This window comes from Chinchilla lanigera, unplaced genomic scaffold, assembly GCF_000276665.1.
Source record: "Chinchilla lanigera isolate Chin_1 unplaced genomic scaffold, ChiLan1.0 scaffold00181, whole genome shotgun sequence".
Taxonomy (NCBI): domain Eukaryota; kingdom Metazoa; phylum Chordata; class Mammalia; order Rodentia; family Chinchillidae; genus Chinchilla; species Chinchilla lanigera.
Genome location: NW_004955582.1, coordinates 963,947 through 990,989, shown reverse-complemented (window position 1 = coordinate 990,989; position 27,043 = coordinate 963,947). Strand labels below are relative to the sequence as shown.

At 38.2% G+C, this 27,043-nt stretch overlaps 1 protein-coding gene and 1 pseudogene across 1 annotated transcript in view; one reads left to right on the top strand and one right to left on the bottom strand.

Annotated features, from left to right (window-relative positions):
* Positions 1 to 27,043, bottom strand: part of LOC102004870 (BMP-binding endothelial regulator protein) — a gene marked incomplete at its 5' end in the record, with an annotated part of 243,075 nt that overhangs the window by 178,324 nt on the left and 37,708 nt on the right.
* On the top strand, positions 16,039 to 25,189 carry LOC106147560 (annotated as a pseudogene).

Here is a 27,043-nt window from a genome sequence, read left to right as displayed (position 1 = left end):
AGTTAATGTTTAATTGTTTGATCAATCTTGCACACCTGTATCTGGTAATCGGAGCAACTACTTTGAAGATAATAGTAAGTAATACAACAACTATTACTGATTTCTTATTACATTGTTTCAAAATTCTGTATCGTTTTTACAATTTTTGTATTGTTTTGTTTTTGTCTTTGTTTTTGTTACTTTGTTGTTGTTCTTTTCTCTTTAAAATAAAAAGAAAAAAATAAATATGTCCGTAATCATTGTTAGCGACCCTTTAAAGCTCTTAATATCTCCTTCCCCTGTAATGCCACCTGTTTAACTCCTTGTGATGCAAATATTATTTCTCAACTAAATATTATACACATTATGATACTCAGTAAGCTGAAGCATGGCTCCCCACCAATCTCACTCAAAAGTAGATGGGAAATTTAGCCCTTGAACAAGTCACCTCAGTGCATGAAGATCAGAAAAAGTCACTTTCTAGGATTTTTTTTTTTTTTTGGAGACAGGGTCTTGCCATGTAGTTCAGGCTAGCCTTGAACTCGCTACATAACTCAGGCTGGCCTAGAACTCCAAACAATCCTCCTGCCTCAGCCTCCCAAGTGCTGGGATTACAAGTGTGCACCAATATGCCTGGCTTTCCTAGGCATTTTGATTGTAACTAACCATGGCTACTGCCTTAGCTGCTACTATATTCATTCTATCCAAACTGTTCTGACTTGTTCTATCCAAACTGCTCAAATCATGAATGGCTATTTCTAAAATGTTACCTCAGAATTACTGACTTAAATAGCTATTTTTAAAGAAATTCTACAAAGACTTGGTACCCTTGAGGCATCTGTTAACTGACTTAGCGAATATCAATAAGTCCTACGGACACACAGTTGACCTAGTTCTGAAGCTGTGTATCACTCAATGTGCATTACTCCTATTCCTTTTAATCATTCTCAGTCTTGGGAGGAGGTCCAACACCTTCACCATAATGTCCTTCATACAACTCTGGACTGATATATTACTAATCTCCTAGGCTGGCTTCAGCCCCAACTTCATAAACTTCACATCGAGGCTCACATTACTGGATCATCTTGATGATACTGCCTATTGGATCAATCACAAACACTGGTTTTCTGGTCTCCCCTCTGCATTTGGATTCTTAAAGCTATTAGAATAATCTTTTTTCTGCTCTTTCTTGCAGTTCTAAGAGCACTCAGCATGCTGTTCCAAAGGATCCTCTTGCAGAAACCATGACGTTCCTGCACCAAACCCATACCCCTCTACTCTGTACTCTCTCACCTTTGCCAAATCTATATTATAAAACAAAAAGAGGGAATTATGGGGAAACACTGCTCAAAGGAGTATTTGAAGTGAATGTGAAAGTAGGGGCTCTCTGGATAACAGTTCTGGACTCTTGGAATAAATGGGTTAAGTTTAGAGCAGATCTGTAGGACAACAGTCAGCAGGTTAAAAGCAGGTTATACAGCAGCATGTGGTAGCACACGCCTGTAATCCCAGCACTGAGGGGGCTGAGGCAGGAGGACTGCCATGAGTCCAAGGCCAATCTGGTACACTAGTGAGTTCAAGGCCAGACTGTCCTACATAGTGAGACCCTGTCTCAAAAAGGGGAGGGGGATTTTTGGAAAATGTTTTCTTTGCCCAGTTCCTCCTATAGCCTCTGGTATGCTTGCCTAGACTGGATGGGCATGTGTCATGATGCCATGTTACAAATCATCCTGCTCCCTCCCTATCCCTTGGCCAAAACTCTTACACAAATATTTTCTTCTATTTCTTTGTTCTCATGTCCTTGACTTGATATAAAGAAACTACTACAGAGGTCTCAGCTTGCTGCTGGCTCTCCCTCCTGAGCATAAGCAGTCACTCTCTACTTCTGAGATTCAACTAAGTCATGTCACCAATAATTTTTTTCATCCTGTATGCAGCCATCATCACACAGTGCAACATGATCTCTCTTAGCCAAAATATCTAAGACCATGACTTTCGTTTGCACTTATCAAAGGGTAAAATGTATCAGAACCAATTCAGCACTATGAAAGGGGATCTCACAGGAAACTAAATAAACTCAAAATCACTGAAGATCAAGAAGGAAGTGTTAAACGATGGTAGGATATAAATGCAGAAATTAAAAGAGAAGAATTAACTGCAAATTCTATGCCTGTCTGAGACCCTTGAAGAGCTACTGTCTGTATGAGATAAAACCTTTCAAGTCTTACCAGTTCTAAGAGCAATGACTACCCATTTCACTTATGCTTTACTCCTAGTTAACAAAGTAAACAAATCAGAAATTACCAATGCCTGAATTATAACTTGTCAGTGTAACAAAAGTCCTACTTACTCATTGGCAAAAACAGAAGTTAAAGGCCAGTAATCCTCAAAAGAGGGAACAAGACAGTTAAGTCCTTGGAAATGAGTCAAGGAAATAATGGTGGGGGCTGGAGATTTAGCTCAGCAGCAAAGCGCCTGCCTGGCAAGTGCAAGGTCATGAGTTTGGTTCCCGGTACCGGAGAAAAACCAAAAAAAAAAAAAAAAAAAAAAAAAAAAAGGAAATAATGGTGTAAAGAACATGGCCTCAGTTCTGATTCACTCTGTACAAATAACACCCTCCATACTTTGGGTTCCACTTTCTGGGAAGAAGCAGTCATTATCCTTAAGAGTCACTGTATCTTAAGGGGTCCACTGGGCAGAGAGATTTATCAATAAGAGCCTGAAGTGCTTAATCCAATAATTACAGAAGAAACTGCACAGTGGGGACCATGCAGAAATTAAAGAGCTGCCTCATTGCAACAATGATACACTTCTAGTAAGTGAAGCAACCTCAGTTCACATAGACTTTTTTTGTCTGAGACACAGAAAAGACTCAACTTCCATGAGTTCTTTCAGATACCACTGCAGCACAACCCTCAATGCACACAAGCACAATAATCAAGGACTTTGGAAATGTTCAATAGATATTTTGTTAAAGTATGGTACAAATAAAAGCAGAAATTAAAATAGAGTTGACTGCAAATTCTATGCCTGTGTGAGATCTTTGAAGAGCCACTGTCTGTGTGAGATAAAACTTTTCAAGTCTTGGATGTGAGTTCCCCAGGAATGATGAATAACTGCAGAGTACTCAGTAACACTCTGCTCTCCTGTTCTACAAATTGAATTACTAACATGCACAGCTGATTGGAAACATATTAGGGAAATGTTTTCACTGTACACTTTTTAATTTCCTTTTCATGAAGTGTTACACAGGCAAACTGTTGGACCACATGAACCTTTAGCACACTACAAATGCATATGCCAAGCAAAAAATGAAATTTTCAACAAGAAAAATCAATATAAAACAATTTGGGCTAGCATAAATCTTACCCTGCAAACACACTTCCAGTCGATGTGCCCAATGCATGTTTGATCCACTGACACAGACTCACTCAGGTCATAAATAACTTGTTCCAAAAGATGGAGGCGGAGAAATCAGAAAACCAAATCAAATTCATGTTAAGTCCAAGTGAAGGTGAAATGACTGCCAAGTCTACAAGTGGATTTTCCAAATAGGTTATATATTTTCACCATCTGGTTTTTAAAACTTAAAGAAAGGATGATTTTTTTTTTACTACTAATAAGGCAGTGAAAGATCCTGCCTTTTTGCTTAGGAAGAGGAAATGTAGTTAAAAAAAAAAAAAAAACCTTATGAGCAACACCAGGTCACATGTGAGGACCCCTGGGAGCAGCTCAGGATCCTTGGGTCCTTCCAATCTACACAGGATAAAGTCTAGGGAAAAGTAGTCCACAGTGCATGGAACCAATAGTGTTTGATGCTTCCCATCATTATCTGTTGGAAGCCTTGTTCCTCTACTTTATTTTACTAGGTAAAGAAAAGTCTCCATTGCTTCATTGCCCTGTGCACAGGTCAGTCCCCAACACCTGAGTTCAGAGAATGGATTTTCCCAATGATAGCTGAATTGAATGCCTAAATAGGCTTGAAAACATCTGTGGAAATCTCTTCAGCAAATGTAACACACTTTTGCTTTCTTCACCAAACTCACTGGTGTCTGCAGCATCAGAACACTAGGCATTACAGGAGATTTTCATACATGGAAAATTTGAGGGAATAAGATGATCAAAGGTGGCATATTTTCACCACTTGTTGTGTTGATGTTCTGAAACAAACATATTATCCTTGTGTAAGACATTAATTCAAGCTATGTGAGGATGCAGAGAACTTTATATTACTCCAGAAATTAATGACGTCTTATTTTCTGTATGGTATATTTTTATAATAAATTCTATTTTTCACCAACTTCAATCTGCTAATAGGGTAAGCAAGTAATATCTTGCCCCTTTCTTAATTAAGCCACAGAAGCAAAATATAACATCTCTGTTGGCCAAAGTAGAAAGAGGCAGAGAAAATTTTCCATCATATATGCAGACATTGCTTCTTAGATCACCTCCAGTGAAAGAGCTATTTGTTTTGTTTTCCTTTTTCCAGTCCAAAGCAAATCAATACTTTTTAAAAATAAAAATGACTTCCTTAAAAACTGAATTTAAGTCTACATAGAATATAAGTTCACTTTTTTCTTATCATATGCAATAGACATAGAACACCTTATTGAATTATGTTTAAAGTTTCTAATATTTGTTCTTGGCACTTATTTTGTTACAGACTTGCATCATGGTCCATAGACCACTGGGGACTCTGCAGCACACATTCTGAAAGTCATCAAACCAGAGGATATTCCATCAGAAAGGAGAACAGCCCAAAGAAATAATAAAAATTGTTACAGCTGTGATATTTAGAACTAGGGCAAGTTTACAGATATTACAGCTTCTTTTCTTCATTTCCCAGATGAAAAATTTTTCACAGAAAGGCTAATGTAGCTGTTACAAATTAGAAGGAATCAGCTGTGAAAAGAACATTAGAATCCAGGTTCCATGTGAAACCCACACGTTTGCATCCAGCTCTAAACTGGTCACATGACTTTGCATTTAGGACTCAGTGGTTTAGGAATATGGCTAACACTGTCTGTATAAAATTAAGTGGTAGCAAACCTACTAACTAAATGCAAGAGTAAAAGCAGGGAGTAGAGGAAGTGCAGTTAGGTAAACACGTAGCAACCAGTAAAGCAGATGTCCTGCTTCTTTAAGCATATTTAAATAAACTTTCTGCAAGAAAAATCATCACCATTCATTACTTCTCTTCTGATGATGAAGAGCTGTTGAAGTCCACAGCTTCAATGAAGCCATCAGTCCTGCCGCAGGAGGGAAAGGTTATTTTCTGATAAAATCACTACAATAGACTCAAACCAGAAATTCTTAACCAAGGGTGATTTTGCCTCCACCCTGCCCTGACCCAGGGGCCTTCTGACAACCTTAAAAGACATTTTTGGTTGTCACAACTAGGAGGTAAAGGATGCTGCAGGCATCCAGTGTGTAGAATCTGGGACACAACCAAGCAGCCTTCAAAGTGCACCTGAGAGTGAACTCGCCCAAAGTATCAAGGTTGGGATGCCCCGATCTACACCATCCTGTAGAGACCAGTGGTTCCTCATGACATCTGAAATAACCCAAAAATGACCTGGACTGTGACACTTTCCTTTTTCACACATTTGCTCTTTTATGAGAGAAAGAATTCATAGTACTATTACAGCATACAGACGTGTAGAGTAGCTCTGCCCAGGTGACCAATCTAATCAGAAAGCACGTGGCAGTGGAGATGTGAAGGACAGGAATTAATTAAAGCCAGAGTTAAGCAATAAGACTCATTTTTCTTATTAGTTGTAACCTGTTTCAGTGGCCACATTATCCTAAGGGAGAGTGAAGACCACACATGTTCATCACCCTGTTATTACAATAATTGTTAAAACTCGAGACTATAAAAAAGGCACTGGCTTTCTAACAAGCTTTAGCTATAATTAGTTTCACTCCTTTAATCTAAATCACCTCATTTTTCAGGTTAATATAAGCCTAAGAGCACAGAACTGAATCTAACAGTTATCAGTAATTTAACACCTGCACCCAAAGCTCACAGTATGGCCCCACCCTGCAGTCTGAGTTCTCTCCTTCACTCCTATGACTCCACTGTCATCCCTGGGTTACTTTCACTATGCATTCACACACCACTGGACACATGCCTATGCCCCCAGTCAAGATTACCTGGATTCCGTAGAAAGGCTATTGTGACAATTGAGCTTGATTATGTCAACTTGACTAATTTTGAAATCCATGAGGGGAACCGATGGAGCACACACCTGGGTGTGTCTCAGTGGGCTGTGGAGGCATGGCCTTAGGTACTACATATGTTCTCTCACCCCTTTCTTTCTGGCATTATGTCCTGCTCTGCTTCTTAGCTTCCATGAACTAAGCATCTTTGCTCTGCCTGTCCTTTTTACCAGGATGTTGTTGCCTTGGATCCAGGAAATCATGGACTGAATCCCCTGAAACTATGAACCAAGTTAAACCCTTGTCACTTTAAATTGGGGGTGCTGGGTACTGTGTTCCCGCAATGGAAAGCTGACTACTGCAGCTATCCACCACCCCAGTGAAACTTACTCTCTTGAACAATACCTACCTTTTACATGTCCTTGAAGACCCAGTTCAAGGTCATAGCCTCTGCGAAGCACCTTTGAAATGACTCCATAAGGGTGTGATTCTATGGTCTTTCTCCACACACAATGTAAATTTCTACCCCCTTTAAAATACTTGTTTGTGAGGAGAACTTATTCAATGTTAATAAATTGTTTTATTAACATTATTACATATTAATAAATTGTCTCCTCACTTGTTTGTGAAGAGAACTTATTCAATTTCACTGGTAGTAAATAATAAACGTCAATTAACAGCTACTGCTGAAACTACAGAAGTAGAACACAGAGAAGATGCCATTCTCTGATCTTCTGTCTTTTGTTGAACACATGGATCCAAGCAACTTTACCTCCAGAAAAGCTTTCAGGTAAGTTAACTTTCATTTTGGTGCCTTTTCTTCCCCAAGCTCACTTGGTCCTCCAAACTACTGGATTATTCTTGCTTTGTGTTTTTATTTTTAAGAAGCATTCCATCATATTTACTTAAATTAAACCAAACTTAGGGTGTCTCAAGCCCATTCATGCAGTATGGCAAAAGGAAAGAGGGCAGACAGGCCTGCCATTTCCTCCTGCTGCTTCCTGGCCACCAGATAGGGGCCCTATTTATTTGCAGGACTTGAAGGTGAGGCCCAAATTGCCCCAGTATGATACAATTTTAAGGAACCGCTTTTTAGATAATATTCTCTGAAACTATATGGAAGTATAATCAGGAGGGATGAACATAAAATCTGGCCAGGCACTCATGGGTTTCAGTTATGTGCTTAATAGCTCATTTGAAACAAGCTCTTATTACTCTTCACATCTGTGCCTACCATGAATTCTGCAGGTGATCCGGATGATTTTTGGCTAAAGTGGGAATTTTACAGTCAAACCATCTGCTCAATCCCAAGAGAAGGAATCAGAGTCCTGAACTGAGTTCTTAAAGAAGCGTATGCCCCTCGCCACATATTCTTTGCAACTTCTGTGCCTTGTTTCCAATTAGGAATTACATATACTGTACAATCATAATAAAGAAATTGATAATGGAATAAGAAATGGAAGGAAGCAATTTTCTTATTTCTGATGATTTTATGAATAAAACACCAAATACATAGAAACATCAGATGAGTGCAATAAGTCACTTGCAAATTCAACTCACTTCTCCTACATAAAGGGACACAAATCCTTAACTTGACTGAATTGTATTTATGATGTTTGTATTTATCAGAGACTGAAATGATGAAATCATCGCCTGTAGTCTCATAACTTGATGGCATTATAGTACATTCAATATCTAGCATTGATAGTAAGATGATAACAGACTATGAGCCACAAATAACTTGGGCTGCTATTCAGTGAAACACACTTTTGAGCTTTTATTACAATTAATAACATTGAGGGAATGTGTGATGCATTAAGACAGAAAAGCACCTGCAGTCCTTGTCATACATGAGCCCCACCATTCCTGCCCCTGACTGCTCTGACTACAAACACATTTGGATGTGCTAAGGACTCTTCCCTCCTTGGGCTGAGTCAACCACTATCCAGCAGCCAGAACCCATAACTTCTCATAGGCAAAGGGGGAGGAACTGCTAAGCCTACATGAGTAAAGATGTGAGAGAAAAAGGGTGACAATGAGGAGAAACTCCTGTGACATCATCAGATTGGTTTTCTAATGTAGGTCAAAAAAATGTCACCAAAGAATACTTCCAAAGATGAGTTGCCAAAAGTGTTTTGGAAAAATATTATGTCAAAAATCTTCCAGCACAAAACAGAGAAAGAAGAGAAAAAACTTAAAATCCTTGCAGAATTATTGTAGGTGAGGGGTTATACTTGGAGTTTTCACCTGGGATTAAACTTTATTCTCATAAAAAGCACCACAGTACAAAAAGGTTGAAAAAGTGAAATAACTATCTGCATCACAGAGCCACTCTTTGTCTTACTCCAAAACCCACGAAATACCCGAGTTCTTCCAGGCACACAGACTCAACTTAGAAAGGTCTAGTTTTCATAGTGAAAAGAATGATCCAGGGCAGATGACAAATTACCTTTCAATGATTCTTTAAAATGATGTTCCAGTGGCAAGTGGAAGCCAGTATTACATGGAGAAATGCAGGCTTTATGACTGACATGGCAAAAACTATAGCCAGGCCTGATGGCACACAAGTGAGGTAGGAGGATCACCTGGAGTTCTGAGGCCGGCCTGGGTGATATAATGAGTCCAAGGACAGCCTGAACTGAGTAGTGACATCCTGTCTCAAAAAATTGATTTTTGTGGATTTATGTTTAAGCTTTGCTCTAAATGCTTGTGCATTTGGCCACTAATCACACTGCCTTTAACATCAGGAAACAACAAATAATGAGAGGCCAAAGGATCAAATTCATATATCTAAGGTCGACTCATGGGTATTTTAAAAACAGGAATGTGTTTGTTTGGAAGGTATAATAGCAAACAAAAGAATAAAATTTTTTGAAGACAGCAAAATAAGTGGTAACCTCATAGGATAAATGATGACAGACACAGATAAAAAATCATAAATGGGATCCTCTTTCACTAAATGCAAAGACATCTGTGAGTATCTCTCTCACTAGCATAAACAAGGACTGAATTCCATACAACAGACATATGAAATAACATTGTATAAACAATGAGTGGAGGGGCTGGAGCTTTAGCTCAGTGGCACAGTGCCTGCCTGGCAAGCGCAAGGTCATGAGTTTGATTCCTGATATCAGAAACTACCCCCCGAAAAAAAAAAAAACAATGAGTGGATTCCCCTGTGTGATCTGGATACTTTGGGAAGCACATTATAGGAAACAATCTTTACCATTGATTAAATAGGGTGTTCAAGATTCAGTGAAAAAAAAAATTGTCAGGAATATTCCATTATTATCCATTCTTTCATTTTTTAATTTTAAACTAATTACATATTCATCAAAGGTGCAAATAAATGTACAAGGATGATTCATGCAAATTTATCCAAACTATTCCAGAACTGACATCTCATATAACCATGACACAATATCTAAACCAGGAAATTGGCACTGGTGAAATACACAGATCAAGTCTACATACACATATATGTGAATGACTGAGTGTGTGTGTTTCTACTCAGTTCTATCATGTGTAGATTCTTATAAGTAACAACTTAGAGAACAGTATCAGCACTATGAGATTTCCTAGGTCTTTCATGCATAGCCGCTCTTACTCTGCTTCTTGTTTGTATCTATGACCCTTGGGAACCACTGATCAACTCTCCATGTCTATAATTTTGATATTCAAGAATGATCTATTGAAGGAATCACACAGTACAGTATATGTAGCCTCTGAAATCTACTCTTTTCTCCCCAAATAATCCTTTCGAGTACAAAGTTTTGCATAGATAAATAGCTTGTTCCTTTTTACTTGAGAGCACCTTTCCTTAGGAGAGATGTACCATGGATTGTTTAACTATCCACCCACTGAATGACATCAGAATTGTTTCCAAGATTTTGCTTTTTACAGATAAAGAAACCATGAATATTTGTATACAAGTTGGTGTGAACACAGGTTTTGGTTTACTGGGAGAATTGCTTAAGGACATAATTACTGGATCACACAGTAAATGTATGTTTAATTTTTTAAGCAAATGACAGTGATTTCCAGAGCAAAGGAACCATTTGAAATTTTCATCACTTGTATATAAGACTTTTCCAAGTTGAAGGAGAAGAGACAAAGTGATAATCAACAGCAAAATTTAGCCTCTCCAAGATCTTGAATTTAGACACTGGAAAATAACAACTTGGCAAAGAAAAAAGGAGAAATAGATCACCAGGTAACAAGAAGGAACTAATAAGAAAATTTAAAGCTCAGAGATCTTGGAGAGATGGAGTAAAATATAGAGAAAAGAATAAAACAGTCTAGTCTCCCTTCCCAGCTCATAGGCGACAAGGAGGGAGACCTGGTTCCAAAGAAACAAGGTAAGTGGGGTGGATTAACTAATGGTCAACTTGTAACACCCTGCTGAACTGAATCAGCACGGTTGTGGGTGTAGAAGGCCCACCTGAGGATGCCTGTCAACAGCATAAAAAGGAGAACTGGAGGGGAAGATGGTGTGCTGTTAATTCTCCTGGAGAAGCTTGTTGCACTGGTTTTCCTAATATGAACTCAGCTATTCTCATCATCAAAAGAGATTGGGTCCTCACTGTCACTGGGGATGGCTGTGATACTTTTCAGGGGAGCTCTGGTGATTACTTGAGCATTGCCTCCTGGCTCCAGTGCAGATCCCTCAGTGTGCTAGCACAGATCCTTCACGTCCTAGTTGGATCATACTTTCTAGCTTCCACCTTTGAGCTTTGGGCCTTTCCAGTGCAGACTGTTGTTACAGACTTGCATGAGACATTGCCATGGGCTCTAGGTCTTCAGTGGGACTCACACAGGACACTGCCATGGGATTCAGGCCTTCAGTCATATTCTAGTGTTTGGACAGATTTCCTGCACTCTTCTACATTTGACTCTTTGGATTATCATTGTAAAATAATCCCATAAAGTGTATGTCCTGCATTAAATCCATGCCCTTGTAAACCCCGACTACAACAGTAAGTGCCTATGACTGGGAGATCCAGGGAGAAACTGAGGCAGACTGGGCTAGTAGCATAGGCTTCAAAAGGAGTCCATGGTTGGTGTGAATTGCAAAAGCAAGGCTGGGTTTTGCTCTGAGGGGACTCTTCCCACATGGCAGGCAAGAGACAGAGAGGGGTTCCAGCATGAGTACCAGCTGGAGAATGTATAACTGGGGGCCATTCTGAAAAGGGGTTACTTAAATCTGGATTCAGAACAACTAAAAAACAACTTCAACTCAGAGTTCCTAACTAAATCCTCCTGCAGTGACTGGGTAAGAGACAACCATGGGAAACAGATGCAGACACACAGTAGGCTGGAAGGCAATTCCCTGAGAAGTTTGAAATCGGACCAGGACAGATACAGGCCTGGCCCCCATGGTGAGAAGCCAGACTGGCTAAGTTGTGCTCAGAAAACACTGGGTCTGAAAGTGCTGGCAATAAGTATTTAAAACTTTGCCCTGCTGCCTATATCCAGCACAGATCTGAGATGTCATGGTGCTCTTTATCTACTAATGTGAGCAAGGACATGTTTAGCTTTGGGCGTTGCCACAGCCTGGTGTAAGCAGATGGACTCTGGAAAGTGGAGGGCACCTCACAAACCCATAAGCCATAAGACTAAGTGGAGAAGATCAAGACTTGCAAAATTGTAGATCCTAGAAAGAAACCACTCATTCAAAACTATGGAGAAAATTTTGTTTTTCTAGCTTTGGATTCACTTTCTTTTCTTTTTCCTTTCATCTTTCTTCTTCATTGTTTTATTGAGGTTTGGGGAATTTTCCTTTGTTCTTTTTAAAAAATATTTCATGAGGTTTTTCCTTTTAATTATTTTCTTTTTTAATTCTCCATATTAGTTTTCTCCATTTTTTATCTTCTATTCTTATTTTTTTTTCTGTTACCTTCACCCAGTTCTATACATATCCTACTCTGTAATAGGATCCTTTGTCTCACTTTTCTTTCCTCCTTTTCAATTCCATTAATTTTTAAAAATTTTCTTCTTGGATTACTGCTCCCATTCCTAATCCCCTATATCTTTAGTAGTGTAACCATAAAGCTTTATTAATTTTTAGTTAACTCCATGTTATTACTGTTTAATTCTTTTATATCATTAGGGGAGGTAGAGTTGTTGCATAAGTAGATATTTGCTATACCTCAATATTTAGTTTCTCTTAGTGTTTATAATGTAATCATAGATTAATTTCTATGGTTAAGGATAATGCATTACTTATTCTTATGGTAAGTCAATACCAATATCATTGTTGCTGACTTACTTTGATATTGCTAAGGTCACATAATCATTGCTGTTAATAGGATTATTATGTATGCCAATACCTAGATTACTTTTGTGTAGTTCATTCTCAAAAAACTGGGTGCTGAGCCAATTACAGAGCATCATCCCCTCCCAACAGAAGTTGTCAGATCCTGAGAAGGAGGTAAAGACAAAAGACAAAAGACAAAAGACAAAAGACAAAAGTTAGCCATTCTCAGAGTGTTTCAGTGAAAAACAGACCAACAAAGAGATCTTCACACTAGCAATACTGTCTTCCCACTATAAATTCCTGTAAGCACACACACACACACACACACACACACACACACACACACACAAACAAACAAATAAAAACAATAGAAGCGTGAGAAGACAAGACAACAAAATGCTCCCAAACTCCCAACTCCTGCAAAGCTAACTGAGTGGGAGGATAGCAAAAGCCACACAGCCACATTATTTGAAATAAAAGAGAAGACTAAAAAGCAGATCAGTAAGATGCTCAGTGGGCTCACAGAAGATAAAAATACAGTGATAATTCAGTTGTCGAACTCAATTGCTCCAAATTTGTGTTTGAACATGAAGAAGTTCAAGAGCTGAATACATTTTTCTCATAAGAATAAAAAAACAAATAATTGATTCTGAGGTCCAAAAATTATACTTATAAATTCATTTATCCAGGACTTAACAAATTTCACAGTTATTTCTTTCTTTAACTCTATTGTGGTTCTCATGGTTTTCCTCTTAGCTTTACTGGTGGTGTTACTTTCCTTGGAGACATGGTTATAATATTTTGTGAAACAAAGCACGACAAAAATCACAATGATGAATATTTTAGCACACAAACACAAGCACTATATGTTGTCTTGGTGAGAGCAGTGCTTACACTGTAGTAGCACGCCTCTGTATCTACTGGGATACATAGCATGTGTCTCACTCTCGGCCAGTACAGGCTTTTTCAAATTGGATTCTTGGTTCGACTATCAAGTAAAGTTAGCAATACCAAGCAGACTGTGTTTTAAATTTGTTGTTCAAGTAGTGGAAAGTTTAAACTCGGAGCTGTTCAACAACTGAGGTATCACTGTGCATACTGAATATAATAAAACAATTAGGGAATTTAGAGAAGATACTAATAAAAAGGAAGCTAAACTAAACAAAATGAGAAAATAAAATAAATGATCAATTTAGTAAAGAGTTAGAGTCCATGAAAAGGTTCCAATGGAAATCCAGGTTATTAAAACTATATTGAAAGTATGGGCAACAGAAATGTCCAGTGTAAAGGCAGAATATCAGAATCACAAGACAGGGATGCTTCCCAAGATCAATTATTCAGAGATACCTTAAAAATGAGACAACATGAATAATGAATCCAACATCTGCTAGATGACACAAAGAAATCGAATCTAAGATTAATTGTAATAAGGGAAAAGCCACAAGACAGTACAAATGGCATTAAAAAACCTATCTACAGAAATAATTGCAGAAAACTTTCCAAATATAGGGAAAGAAATGCACATACAGTTAAATGAGGTACATAGAATCCCAAATTGCCATGGTCAAAAAACAACCTCTCCACTCACATAATAGTCAACACCCCGGAAGTCCAAAACAGGGACAGAATCTTGAAAGCTATTAGGGAAAAGTAACAGATTACATGTAAAGGAAAACCCCTTAGAACTACAAAGACTTCTCAATACAAACCTTAAAGGCCAAAAGAGCTTAGAGTACAATATTTTAAGTCCTAAAAGATAATACCTTCCAACCCAGACTTACAGAGCCTGTAAAACTTCTTTCCAGATATATGGAGAAATAAGGTCTTTCCACAAAAAAGAACACCTCAACAAATTAATGAAGACCAAAACAGCACTATACAAAATTTTCAAGGATATTCTAGAAAGAGAAAATGAAGCCAATAATGCCCCCAAATCAATAGAATGAGTATACCAGGCAAAGTGAGCAGTTAAGCAGAAAGGAGTAAAACAAAGAGGAAATCAGTAACAGTAAAATAATGCAATTATAGGAATAAGTCAATAACTGTCAGTAGTAACTCTCAGTGTAGATGGTCTCAATTCCCCAATCAAGATGCACAGATTGACAGAACAGATCAAGGCAGGAAACTCAATGATACATAGTATACAAGAAATTTAATACAAATTTATGGATTAAAAATAAAAGGATGGAAAACAATATTCCATGCAATGGGAATCCAGAAAAAAAAAAAAAAACACAAGTAGCTATCCTAATTTCAGACAAAGTGTATTTCACCCAAAACTGAACAGATGAGGCAAAGAATGTCACTGCATATTGATTAAGGAACAATTCAACAGGAAGAGATAACAATTATAAACATAAATGCACCAAACACTAGCATGCTCAACCTCATAAAATAAATACTACTAGACATTAAAAAAACAGACAGACACTAACAGAATTATAATGAGGAACTTTAATACCCCACTGTGACAAATAAACAGATCAACTAAAGTTAACAAGGTAAGAAGGTAAGAAGAGTTTCATCAAACCTTCGAACAAATGGACTTAATAAATATCTACACACTGTTCCATCCAGAAACAACAGAATACTTATTTTTTCAGCAGTACATGGGACTTTATCTACAATAGATCACAAGCTAGCCTATAAAGCATGCTTAAGTAAATGAAAAAGAACTGAAATTATGCCATGCATATTATCAGATCATAATGCATTGAAACTAGATATCAATGGCAAAAGAAACTGCAGAAATTATTCAAACATGGAAACCAAGCAATACTCACTGGATAATCAATGGGGCACAGAAGAAATCAAAGGAAGAATTAGTTCCTAGAATCAAATGATAGTGCCAATACAACATACTAGAACCTAAGGAACTTATGAAGGTAGTTCTAAGAGGGAAATTTATAGCTGTGAATGTCCACATTAAAAAAAAAACAAAGCAAGACCAGATAAATAATCTAATCATATACCTCAAGGTCCTAGAAAAACAAAAAGAATCCAAATCCAAAGCTAGCTCAAGGATGGAAATTATAAAGATCAGAAGAGCAGAAATTAATGAAATTGAGATTAAAATATCAATACAAAGAATCAATGAATCAAAGACGTGGTTCTTCGAAAGAATAAACAAAATAGACAAACCCATTGCCAAACTGGCCATAAAAGGAGAGACCCAAAACAATGGAATTGGAAATGAAAAAGGCAAAATCACATCAGACTCTGCTGAAATTCAGAAATTATTAGTAACTACTTTGTAAATGTTTACTCTAATAAACTGGAGAATTCAGAAGAAATGAATAGATTCCTAGATACATATGAACTACCAAAACTGAACCAAGAAAACATAAAAGTCCTGGGTAAGCTGACACAGGCAATGAAATTGAAGAAATGAAAAGAAAAACCAACTAAGAAAAGCCCACATTCCAATGGATTCAATGCTAATTTCTACAAGAACTTTAAGGAAGATCTAATACCATACTTCTCAAACTATTTCATGGAATTGAAAGGGAAATTGTACTCCCAAAGTCATTTCTGGAATTATGTTTACAGTCACCACCGTGCTGCCCTCACTCTCTAATGCCAGCACTATGTCTCATCTGCTGAGCTCCAGCCAAAGGAGAAGTTGGTAAGAAGGTCCTTGTACCATGGCTTGTACTAAGCAGACTGCCTCCAAATCTACTGGTAATAAAGCACCCAGGAAACAACTGCCACAAAAGCTGCTCTTAAGAGTGTGCCCTCTACTGGAAGGGTAAAAACACCTCATTGTTACAGGCCTGGAACTGTGGTACTCCATGAAATTAGACATTATCAGAAGTCCACTGAACTGATTTACAAACTCCTTTTCAAGCGTCTGGTTTAGAAATTGCTCAGGACTTCAAAACAGATCGGTACTTCCAGAGTGCGGCTGTCTGTGCTTTGCAGGAAGCAAGTGAGGCCTATCTGACTGGCCTGTTTGAAAATACCAAATTGTTTGCCTTTTATGTCAAACGAGTAAAAATTATGCCAAAAGATATCCACCTAGCATGCTACATACATGAAAAAAGGCTTAAGAGCCAACTACGGTGGGAAACGTTTCATTCTCAAAAAATCTTTTTTCTCCTCTTCCTGTTATTGGTACTTTGTAATGTTAGATATTTTTTTTCATGGGGTCAGAAGGTACCTAAGTACACGACTGCAAGTGGAAAACAGGGGATAGAAATCAGGAATTGGCAGTTTTCCCATTTTCATTTGTGTGTGAATTTTTAATATGCATGTGGGATTGTAAAGCATTAATGCATGTCAAAATGTTCCAGTGAACAAGTTTTAGCACTTCAACTCTATAACAATTATAAATAAAAATCAGTTATATTTTTCTGGACAATGATAGCATTCAGACTTTTTATTTTTTTAATTTTTTTCACTTTAGAGAGAAGAAAACAAATACAAAATAATAAAGACAAAGACAAAAAAGCAACACAAAAGCAATAAAAATAATACAGAATTTCAAAACAAAATGATAGGAAATCAAAAACGGTTGTTGTATTACTTACTGTATCTTCAAAGTAGTTGCTCAAATATAGGTATGCAAGACTGATCAAACAATTAAACATTAACTAGTTCTTTGAATAAACCAATAGAAATTAGTAGTACAATTATCTTAGCTATCTTGTGTATATATGTGTGTGTTTGTGTGTATATATATATATATATATATATATATATTTCTTTTCCTTCTTTCTTTTCCTCTTTCCCTTATCTCAGTTCTTTCATATTAAGCAGTTTTTTTCTCTTTCACAGTATCTACTGTACCTTTCAATTTTATGTACTCTTTCATTCTTACACTAGGAAGATAATATGGTGTTTACACACATAAATCAGGTCTGATTTATTTCACTTATGAATGTGGACTCTAGTTGCATCCATTTACCAGTTGATTCTTTGAAGTGTTTCCCATGCAGTTTGGGTTTTGTTCATCAAGACTGTACCTACCCCTATGCCTTCAAGATCTCCACCTACTTTCTCTTCCAGTAGATATAGTGTTTCTGCTTTAATATTTAAATCTTTGATCCATTTTGACTTTTGTGCATGGTGATAGACACGGGTCTAGTTTTAATCTTCAGCATGCAGAGAGTCAGTTTTCCAGCACCACTTATTAAAGAGGCTATCTTTCTTCCAGTGAACATGTTTGACCACTTTGTCAAACATAAGGTGGCTGAGTGTGTTTGTAGTTGTGTCTGCATCTTCTAATCTTTTCCACTGCTCTTCAGGTCTATTTTTTTGCCAGTACCATGCTGATTTTATCACAGTAGCTTTGTAGTATAATTTCAAGTCAGGGGTTGTGATGCTTCCTGACTTGTCTTTGTTGCAGAGGATTGTCTTTGCTATTCTTGGTCTCTTGTGGATGTAGATGAATTTTATGAGTATTTTCTCTATTTCTGTGAGATGTGCTCATGGTATTTTGATCAGGATCACATTAAATCTGTATAACAATTTTGGAAGTATGGCCATTTTATTATATTGGTTCTTCCTATCCATGAGCAAGGGATATTTTTCCATTTTCTGATATCTTCTCCAATCTCCTTTTTGAGAGTACTGTAGTTTTCAATATATAAATGTTTTACTTCCTTTGTTATACTGACTGCTAAAATATTTCATTTTTTTGGATGCTATTGTGAAGGGTGTGGTTTCCCTAATTTCTCTCTCATAAGCTTGTTGTTTGCCTGCAAGAATGCTATTGCTTTTTGAGTACTGACTTTGTATCCAGCCACATAACTGAATTTGGTTATTAACTCCAAGAGTCTTTCAGTGGAATTTTTGGGGTCTTCTATGTAGAGTATCATGTCATCTGCAAATAATGATAATTTCACTTCTTTCTTCCCTATTCTTATACCTTTAAATTCTCCCTCTTTTCTAATTGCTCTGGTTAATGTTTCCAGAACTGTGTTGAAAAGGAGTGGTGATAGTGGACATCCTTGTCTTGTTCTTGATTTTAGAGGGAAAGCTTTTAATTTTTGTCCATTTAGTATGATTTTGGCCATTGGTTTGTCAGAGATGGCTTTTATCAGATTAAGATGAAGACCACCTCAGACCACCTATTGCAATTTTCTGTAGGGTTTTTATCAAGAATGAGTGATGGACTTTATCAAAAGGTTTTTCTGCATCTATTGAGATGATCATGTGACTTTCGTCTCTGGCTCTGTTGATATGGTGTATTACATTTATTGATTTGCATATGTTGAACCATCCCTGTATTCCTAGGATATATTCCACCTGGTCATGGTGTATAATCTTCTTGATGATTTGTTGAATTCTGTTTTCAAGTGTCTTATCAAGGATTTTTGCATCTGTGTTCATTAGGGAGTTTGGTCTGCAGTTCTCTTTCTTGGTTGTATCTTTCTCTGGTTTTGGTATCAGGGTAATACTTACCTCTAGGAAAGCTTTTGGGAGTATTGCTCTCCTTTCAATTTCATTAAAGAGTTTAAAGATTATTTGTATTGGATCTTCTCTAAATTTCTGATAGAATTCAGTGGTGAATCCATCAGGACCTGAGTTTTTCTTTGCTGTTAATTTTTTAATTACATTCTCAATCTCATTAACTGATATTGAGTTATTCAGAATTTTTATATATGCTTGATTCAGCTTTGATAATTCATATGTATCTAGGAATCTGTCCATTTCTTCTGTGTTTTCCATCCTATGAGAGTAAAAGTTTTTGAAGTAGGTATTGATGATCTTCTGAATTTCCACAGGATCTGTAGTGACTTCACCCTTATCATTCCTTGATGCATGAATTAGTCTTTCTGTCCTTTTTTTGATAAGGGTGGCTAAGGGTTTATCAATTTTATTTATTTTCTCAAAAAACTAACTCTTCGATTCATTAATTCTTTGTATTGTTTTCTTGTTTTCCATTGTGCTAATTTCTGCTCTGATCATTATAATTTCTTCCATTCTATGGGTTTTGGGTTTATCTTGCTCTTCTTTTTCTAGATGCTTGAGGTGTAACATTAGATTGTTTATTTGTGCTTGTTCTGTTTTCCTAATGTGAGAATTCTCTGCTGTAAATTTCCCTCTTAGGACAGCTTTCATTGGGTCCCATAAGTTCCAGTATTTTGTGTCTGTATTCTCATTTAGTTGTAGATATTGTTTAATTTCTTCCTTTATTTCATCTGTGACCCATTGTTTGTTTAGGAGGGTATTATTTAATTTACATGTGTTTATGGAGTTTTGTGGTTTCTTTTACCATTAATTTCTAATTTCATTGCACTATGGTCAGATATTATGCATAGGATAATTTCAATTCCTTTGCATTTACTTAAGAGTGTTCTGTGGGCTAGTATATGATCTATTTTAGAAAGCATTCCATGTGCAGCTGAAGAGAATATGTATTCTGATGATGTTGGGTGGAACAGTCTAAAAAATCTACTAAATCCATTTGTTTGGATTTTTAGAAAACAAGTAAATTTCTTATTGATAGCAACTAAACAGTGTTTGTAGCATTTTTATCATACAGTAGATTCTATCCAGTCACTATAATTTTCTCACTGAGTTGTCTTACATGCTAGTACATGTTTTTAATGTTGTCTGTCTTTCTGTGCTGTTCCTGTAAATTTGCTATTAAAATACATTAAACAGTAAATTAAAAAAAAAAAAGTCATTTCTGGAAGCTAGAATTACCCTGATTCCAAAACCAGATTCCAGAACCCAATTAAAAGAGACAACTACAGACCAATCTCTCTAATGAACACAAAAGCTAAAATCCTCAACAAGATCCTGGCAACAGAATGCAACAAATCATCAGAAAGATCATACACCATGACCAAATAGGATTTACCCAAGGAATGCAGGAATGTTTCAACCTATGCAAATCAATAAATGTAATACACCACAAAAGTATAACCAAGGGCAAAAATCATCTCAGTGCATACAAAAAAGAGCTTTTGACAAAATTAAACATCTGTTCATGATAAAGTAGATAATAGGTATACAAGGCTTTTATCTCAATCTCATAAAAACCATTTATGACAAACCAATGGCTGACATCATATTAAAGGAGAAACTGAAAGCATTCCCTCTAAAAGTAGGAACCTGACAAGGATATATGCTACCCCAGGACTGTTCAATGGAGTTATCAATACATTAACGAGAGCAATCTACCAAAACAAAGCAATAAAGGGGACATGTATAGGAAAAGAAGTAGTCAAATTATCACTTTTTGCAGATAACATGATCCTCTACACAGAAGACCCAGAATATCCCACCAAAATACTGCTAGAACTGATAAAATTCAGCAGCATACAAGTCAACACATGAAAATCAATAGCATTTCTGTACGCCAATATTTAAATCAATGAGAAAGAAATTAGCAAAACAATGCCTTTCACATCAAGAAAAATTAAATACTTAGGAATTAACCTAAGGGAGTGAAAAACCTCTACAATGAAAACTATAATACTCGGAAAAAAGGAGATCAAACAGGACAACAAAAAATAGATAGTTCCTATTCCTGAATAGCAGAACAATATAGTTGAAATAGCCATACTTCTAAACCTGATACATAGATTTAACACAATCCTAGTCAAAATACCAACAGTGTTCCCACAAAACTAGAGAAAACAGTCCTAAAATTCATATGGAACTAGAAAGAACCTAAAATAACAAAGGCAATCCTGGGCAACAAGAGATGGCAGGAGGCATCACAATCACAGACTTCAAATTACACTACAAAAATACACTGATAAAAACAGCATGGTACTGGCAAAAAGCAAACAAATAAAAAAAAAAATAGCCATGTGACTCAATGGAACAGAATAGAGAATGCAGAAACAACTTCACAGCATTCAGCTATCTGATCTTTGACAAAAGGGTCAAAAACTTAAACTGTAGAAAAGATAGCCTCTTTAACAAATGCTGATGGGAAAACTGGCTTCACACATTCAGGAGACTGAATGAAGGCCCATATGTCTCACCATGCACTAAACTAAAATAAAAGTGGATCAAAGATCTAAATATTAAAAAAGAAATAATCTGTTGGAAGATAAAATTGGTAAAATGCTTGAAGACACAGTCATAAGCAAGGACTTTCTGAACAGAACACAATTGCATAAAGAATAATACTAAGAATCAATAAATGGGATCATAGCCAATCAAAAAGCTTCTGCATGGCAAAAGAAACAACCAACAGAGTAAAGTGACAACCACAGAACAGGAAAAAACATTTGCCAGCTATTCCTCAGAGGACTAATATATGGACTGTATAAAAGATTCCCCCCCAAAAATTCCCCAAAATAAAAGACTCAATCAGAAAACTGGCAACTGAAATGAACAGACCCTTCTCAGAAGAAATACAAATGGTCGTACACACATGAAAAAAAAAAAAATGTTCACCACCTCTGGTCACTAGAAAAATGCAAATCAAAACAACACTGAGATTTTATCTTACTCCAGAAAGAATAGCCATCATATAATAATTAGATGAGGAGAAATGCTGGCAAGGCTTCAGGGAAAAAAAACGAACCTTCTACATTGTTGGGAGAGATGTAAACTAGTATAAACATTATGGAATACAATATGGAAGTTCCTCAAAAAACTAAAACTAGAAATTCTATTTGACCCAGCTATTCCCCTGTAAGGCATTTCCCAAAAGAGTTGAAGTTATCATATTACATGATCCTTACAGATGGCAGGACAATTTATAATAGGTAAATCTTGCAAGTAACTTATATGTCCATTTTCTGATTAGATTTCTTTGTTTTGTTCACAAACTTTTCCAAAGAGCAGGTGTGCATTATAGAGATAGGTCCAAGTTATCGATTTTCCTTTTCTATGGCTAATGCTGTTGGTGTCAGTCTGAGAACTTTTTGCTCAAACCTTGTTCCCACATATCTTCTTCTACATGATTTCTCTATACATTTTACAATTTTACACTTCACACTTAAGATTGTGATAGATTTTTACTTAATTTGTATAAGATACATAAAGTTCTGTCAGGCTTATTTTTGTGCATATGGAGATCGAATCCTCCAGCACTGTGTGCTAAACAGCCTACCCTTTTTCCATGGAATTGCTTCTGCACCTCTGTTAAAAATCAGTTGGGTACATCTCTGTGGGTGTCCTTCTCTTCTGTTGATCTGTGTCCATCCCTCTGCCTAAGCCACACTGTCTTTACTACTGTAGCTGTATTGTTTGTAGACTACTTTCTTCCACTTTATTCTTATTTTTCAGCATTGTACCAGATATTCCAGGTCCATTGTCTTTTATGTAAATTTTGGGATAAGCTTGCCTATATCTGAACAATACCCCTGTGGGTCCATCTTTTTTTACACTGTGTGGTTTACATCTGGATGTCTCCCCAAAGCCCCATGCACTCATACCTGGGACTTTGAGAGGTGACTGTACCATGGGGTGTGATATTCAGCAGTGGATTAGTCCAAGGTGAGTTTATAGCTAAATGTGATTTGGGAGGTGAAGCCTGGTTGGAGGAAGTGGGTCACTGTGGGAGTGGCCTGGAAGGGTCTATCTCCCTCTCTGTCCCCTCGATCTCTCTCTCCTTCCTACTGCCATGCCATGGGTAATTCTCTGTCCCCATGCTCCTCTGCTATGCTGCCCTGCCCTGGAGTCAGCCAACTATGGACTAAAACCTCTACAAACTGTGAGCCAAAATAAATCTCTCCTCATTTAACTTGTGGGTGTTTATTATGTCTAAGTGATAAGAAAGTGAGACACATGCCACTTAAAAGTTGTCCATATGGGGAAATCAGGTTGGTCTGCCTGCATCTGCCAAGTGTGACCCAACATGCGAAAGCACCTGGGGTCCAAGGTCTAAGGGCCTCCCTGGCAACTAGAAACACACAGATTCCTGCAGCCCATCTTTTCTTTCTTATCTCCCCTCTCATTCCCCTGGACTCTTTTCTCAGAAGTTGTGGCCAGCAGATGGGGCATCTGATTAAATGGCCCAACAACCCTATATGGTCCTCCACGAGGTCCTCCCTATATGGATCCCTCTGACCTCAGGCTGGCAAATCCCAGAGGCTTCTGTTACATGTGAAACACAAGGATATTAAAAAAGAAAAGCCGCCCACTCTAGAGAGAGGACAAAATGATACAGACCTTCAGCTGTGGGCAGGAGCACAGAAAACATTGCCCTGTGCATGGCAAGCAAAGCAGCTTTTGACCCATGCATGTGACCACAGCGGGAGAGGGACAAGGAGAAAGTATCACAGGCAGCATCCAGGCCACATCCACACAGAGTGGAGGGGCCATCTACCTGGAGCAGGCCAGGGTCACCGGAGCTTCCCGAGCCTCACAGAACCACTGGCTTCTGGATTTTCACTTGTGAACAAAGGCTTCTCTTTTGAAGCTGTACTTTTTGTGTTAGTGACATTGGAAGAAAACCCTGAACACCTGGCATATTGTCAGTGTTGTGCTGCTTGTGCTTAATAACCAGCTCTCTACAGTGAAGCCTTGCTGGTGTAGTTCTGACTCTGTAGTACAGTGACTCCCACGCTGTGGGTTTTAAGCTCACCCTGTGCTCTCCCTGATCATGGAGCTAGGAAGGTGAGCACCCTGCCTTCCTGTGTGCACAGAACTGCAGACAGAGCGTGGCCACTAGGAAAACACAAACTCCAAAAAGCCTCAAAACCTCACACTGTGAGCACTGACTTGGCGCCACAAGTGAAAATTTCCACACAGCGAGCTTTGTTTCATGCACAAAATCATCAGGAATACTGTAGATAATTCCCTTCCTCCTTTGCACGGAAGATGCATAAGAAACAGAAATGATTTTGTGATTAAACTTGGATCCTGTCTTCAGGATGTCTCATATATATGCAAATAGTGCACAATCTGAAAAAATCTGAAATTTGTAACTTTTCTGGCCCCAAACATTTTGAATAGAGTGTACACCTGTATTTATTTTAACATCAACTGCCATCAGTGCCATGAAATCTTTTATCCAAACAGAAGACTACGAACATTTGGTTAAAGTTCAAGGTATTTCACTGGCATCAGGGTCCTGTTTCTTCCACACACTTAGATGAAAATACATGATCCGAATAACACATCTTTTCAGATGATGACCTATCTGATCTTCCTTCTCTAAACCTGATCTACAAAAACATAACGAGGGTGGCACACAGTCCAGTGGCCCTCAAGCAGCGTGACTGTCACTGCCACATAAGGGACCCCTTGATACAGATGACCAGGAGGAATGACCCAAATGCCATCGGTGCAGGAATGGAAAAATGAAAGGTGTTGATGCCTGCAGTGGCCTGTTATTCAGCTTTTATGGAATGAAATTGTAATACACACCACAACATGGGAAAACCTTGCAAACATTGTGCTACGTAAAATAAACCAGACACAAAAGGGAAAATAATACAAATCTACTTACGTGAGTTCCTAGCATAGACAAACTCACAGAAACTGTGAGTAGAATCGAGTGACCCAGTCTTGAGGGAGGAAGGGATGAGGAGCTATTGCATAATGGGGCCAGAAGTTCAGTTTAGAGTGGTGAACAAGTTGTCAAAATCAATAGTAGTATCAATAACCATATGATATCGTGAATGCACTTACTGCCCCAAAACTGTACACCTGAAAATGGGAAAAATGGTCAGTTTTGTGTTATGTGTATTTTGCTACAATAGAATGAATACAGGTGCCTGGCCCCACTTAGAGATTCTGGTTCCCGTGTTTGGGAGCAGGGATCAGGCATCTAGATATTGCACAGTCATCCCTGGCAATACTGGGGTATGGGCATGTTTGGGACCCATTGATCTAGTTCAGCCCCTGCAGTTCACAGAGGAGGAAAACAAGGCTTAGAAAGAAGACACTTGGCCAAGGTCAAATAACTAGAAGTGACAGAGTCAGGAATCAATTCCACATCTAATTCCAAGACCTGTCCCCTTTTGTTTCATTCTTCAAACAACAGAGAATCTTTTGTTTGAGGGGAGGAGGCATTACTACAGACTGAACCCAGGACCTTTGCACTAAACTACATCTCCAGTAAGTTTCTAAGTTGCCCAGGCTGGACTATTACTTGGGATCCTCCTGCCTCAGCCTCCCAGAGAGCTGGGATTACAAGCAATGCCACTATGTCTGGCTAAGTAAATGAAAATCTTTCTGACTACTCTACAATCCACAGAATGCCTACAAATATAAAAATATTTCCCTGGCTTCTGAATTTACCTTGCAGGGTGTTCTTTCCTCTAGAGGCTTGGAGTGGTTTCTGCACTCACAGCCCCAGCAGGCTGGCCATGCCACAGAACTGAGAGCCCAGTGTAACAAAGCTGTCCTGAGTGACCTAGACAGTAGAGGCTAACTCGTGGCTGGAGCTCAGGCAATGGATGCCCCAGTGTGCCTGCAGGTAAACAGCTGTAGCCCTCTAACTATGTGCTGGCTCCTGGACACACAATGCACTCTCAGCTCCGGTGTGAAGGAGCTCACAGCAAGGGGAGGAGGCGCTCAGGTTGTAAATGCCCCATGCCCTTTGTTCCTTCATTATCATACAGGGCCTGCTGACTTGTTGGCCTCTGTACAGACAGATTTCTAAGGAAGAGCACATTAGTGAACATGAGGCTCCTCTCCAGCAGGGAATCTAGAATTTGTGATTAAAAATGCACGCTTTTGCCAACTTCTTGAGCAAATGCAAGAGCATTGTTGGTGATCAAAGCCTAGAAAGAGTGCTTACCATTACAACAGATAACCATAGTAAAATAATATAGATGCCTGCAGGCTCACACACCTTCACAGAGAGATGCAGTTCACATACATAGAAAGACTTTCAGTGTCACAGCTGCCAACTTTAAGTGGCAGATAGAACAGAACCCAAAGAGATTTCAGGGGCTTCCCTGTGAATTCTTCCATCCCGTGGTTTCTCATGGTGCACCCCAACTTCCAGGCAGAATACCCAGCTCTGCTTTTCTCGGTGTGATGACCTCTTTAAAGCAGTGCTATGAGAAGCCTCAGAGGAAGTAAGAATGTTTCACCCCAATTTGAGAGGATAATCAGTTCCACAGAGAAATATAAGACAGGAAAAAGCACCAAGCAGTTTACTCTCAGGGCAGGAACACTGCAAGTAGTCACAGAATTATTATAAATGCACCTGCAGGAACCAAGCCAAATGAGAGGTGCATTTTATACAATGTTATAAAAAGAAAGCAGATAATCATGTCACAGTTACGGTGCTAGGAAATCTGAAGTCATCACTGCATATTGTAACTTCACACACCGTCCAAAGAAGGATCTACTGACAATTACATTTAAGTCAGCAATAAGTTGATTGGTACTAAAATATACCACAGCCAATGCTATATGAAAATATACTTAATGCTGTGTTTTTAAGAATTGTTCTTACCTTCTGTGAAACCCTGAACCCACAGTACAGAGCTGATGGCAGACATTCAGTCACCTGTCATCCCTATGGACCCACTCTTACCTCTCCCTATCATTCCCTTGAGCTTGAGGTGGATCGACACTCACACACCAGGAGTGCGAGGACCGCGTGAGATGTGCTGAACTACAAAGTCAGCACTGTGGTGCCGTCTTCCTCCCTCCCTCTCAGTCCCATCTCCTTGTGTACAGCAGTGGGCACACGCGTGTGCCAGGCGGGTGAGCGGGGCGGAAACTCCCACCCTTGAGAACTGTGGGTGGAATGCGGGCTCCAGAAAATCAGGA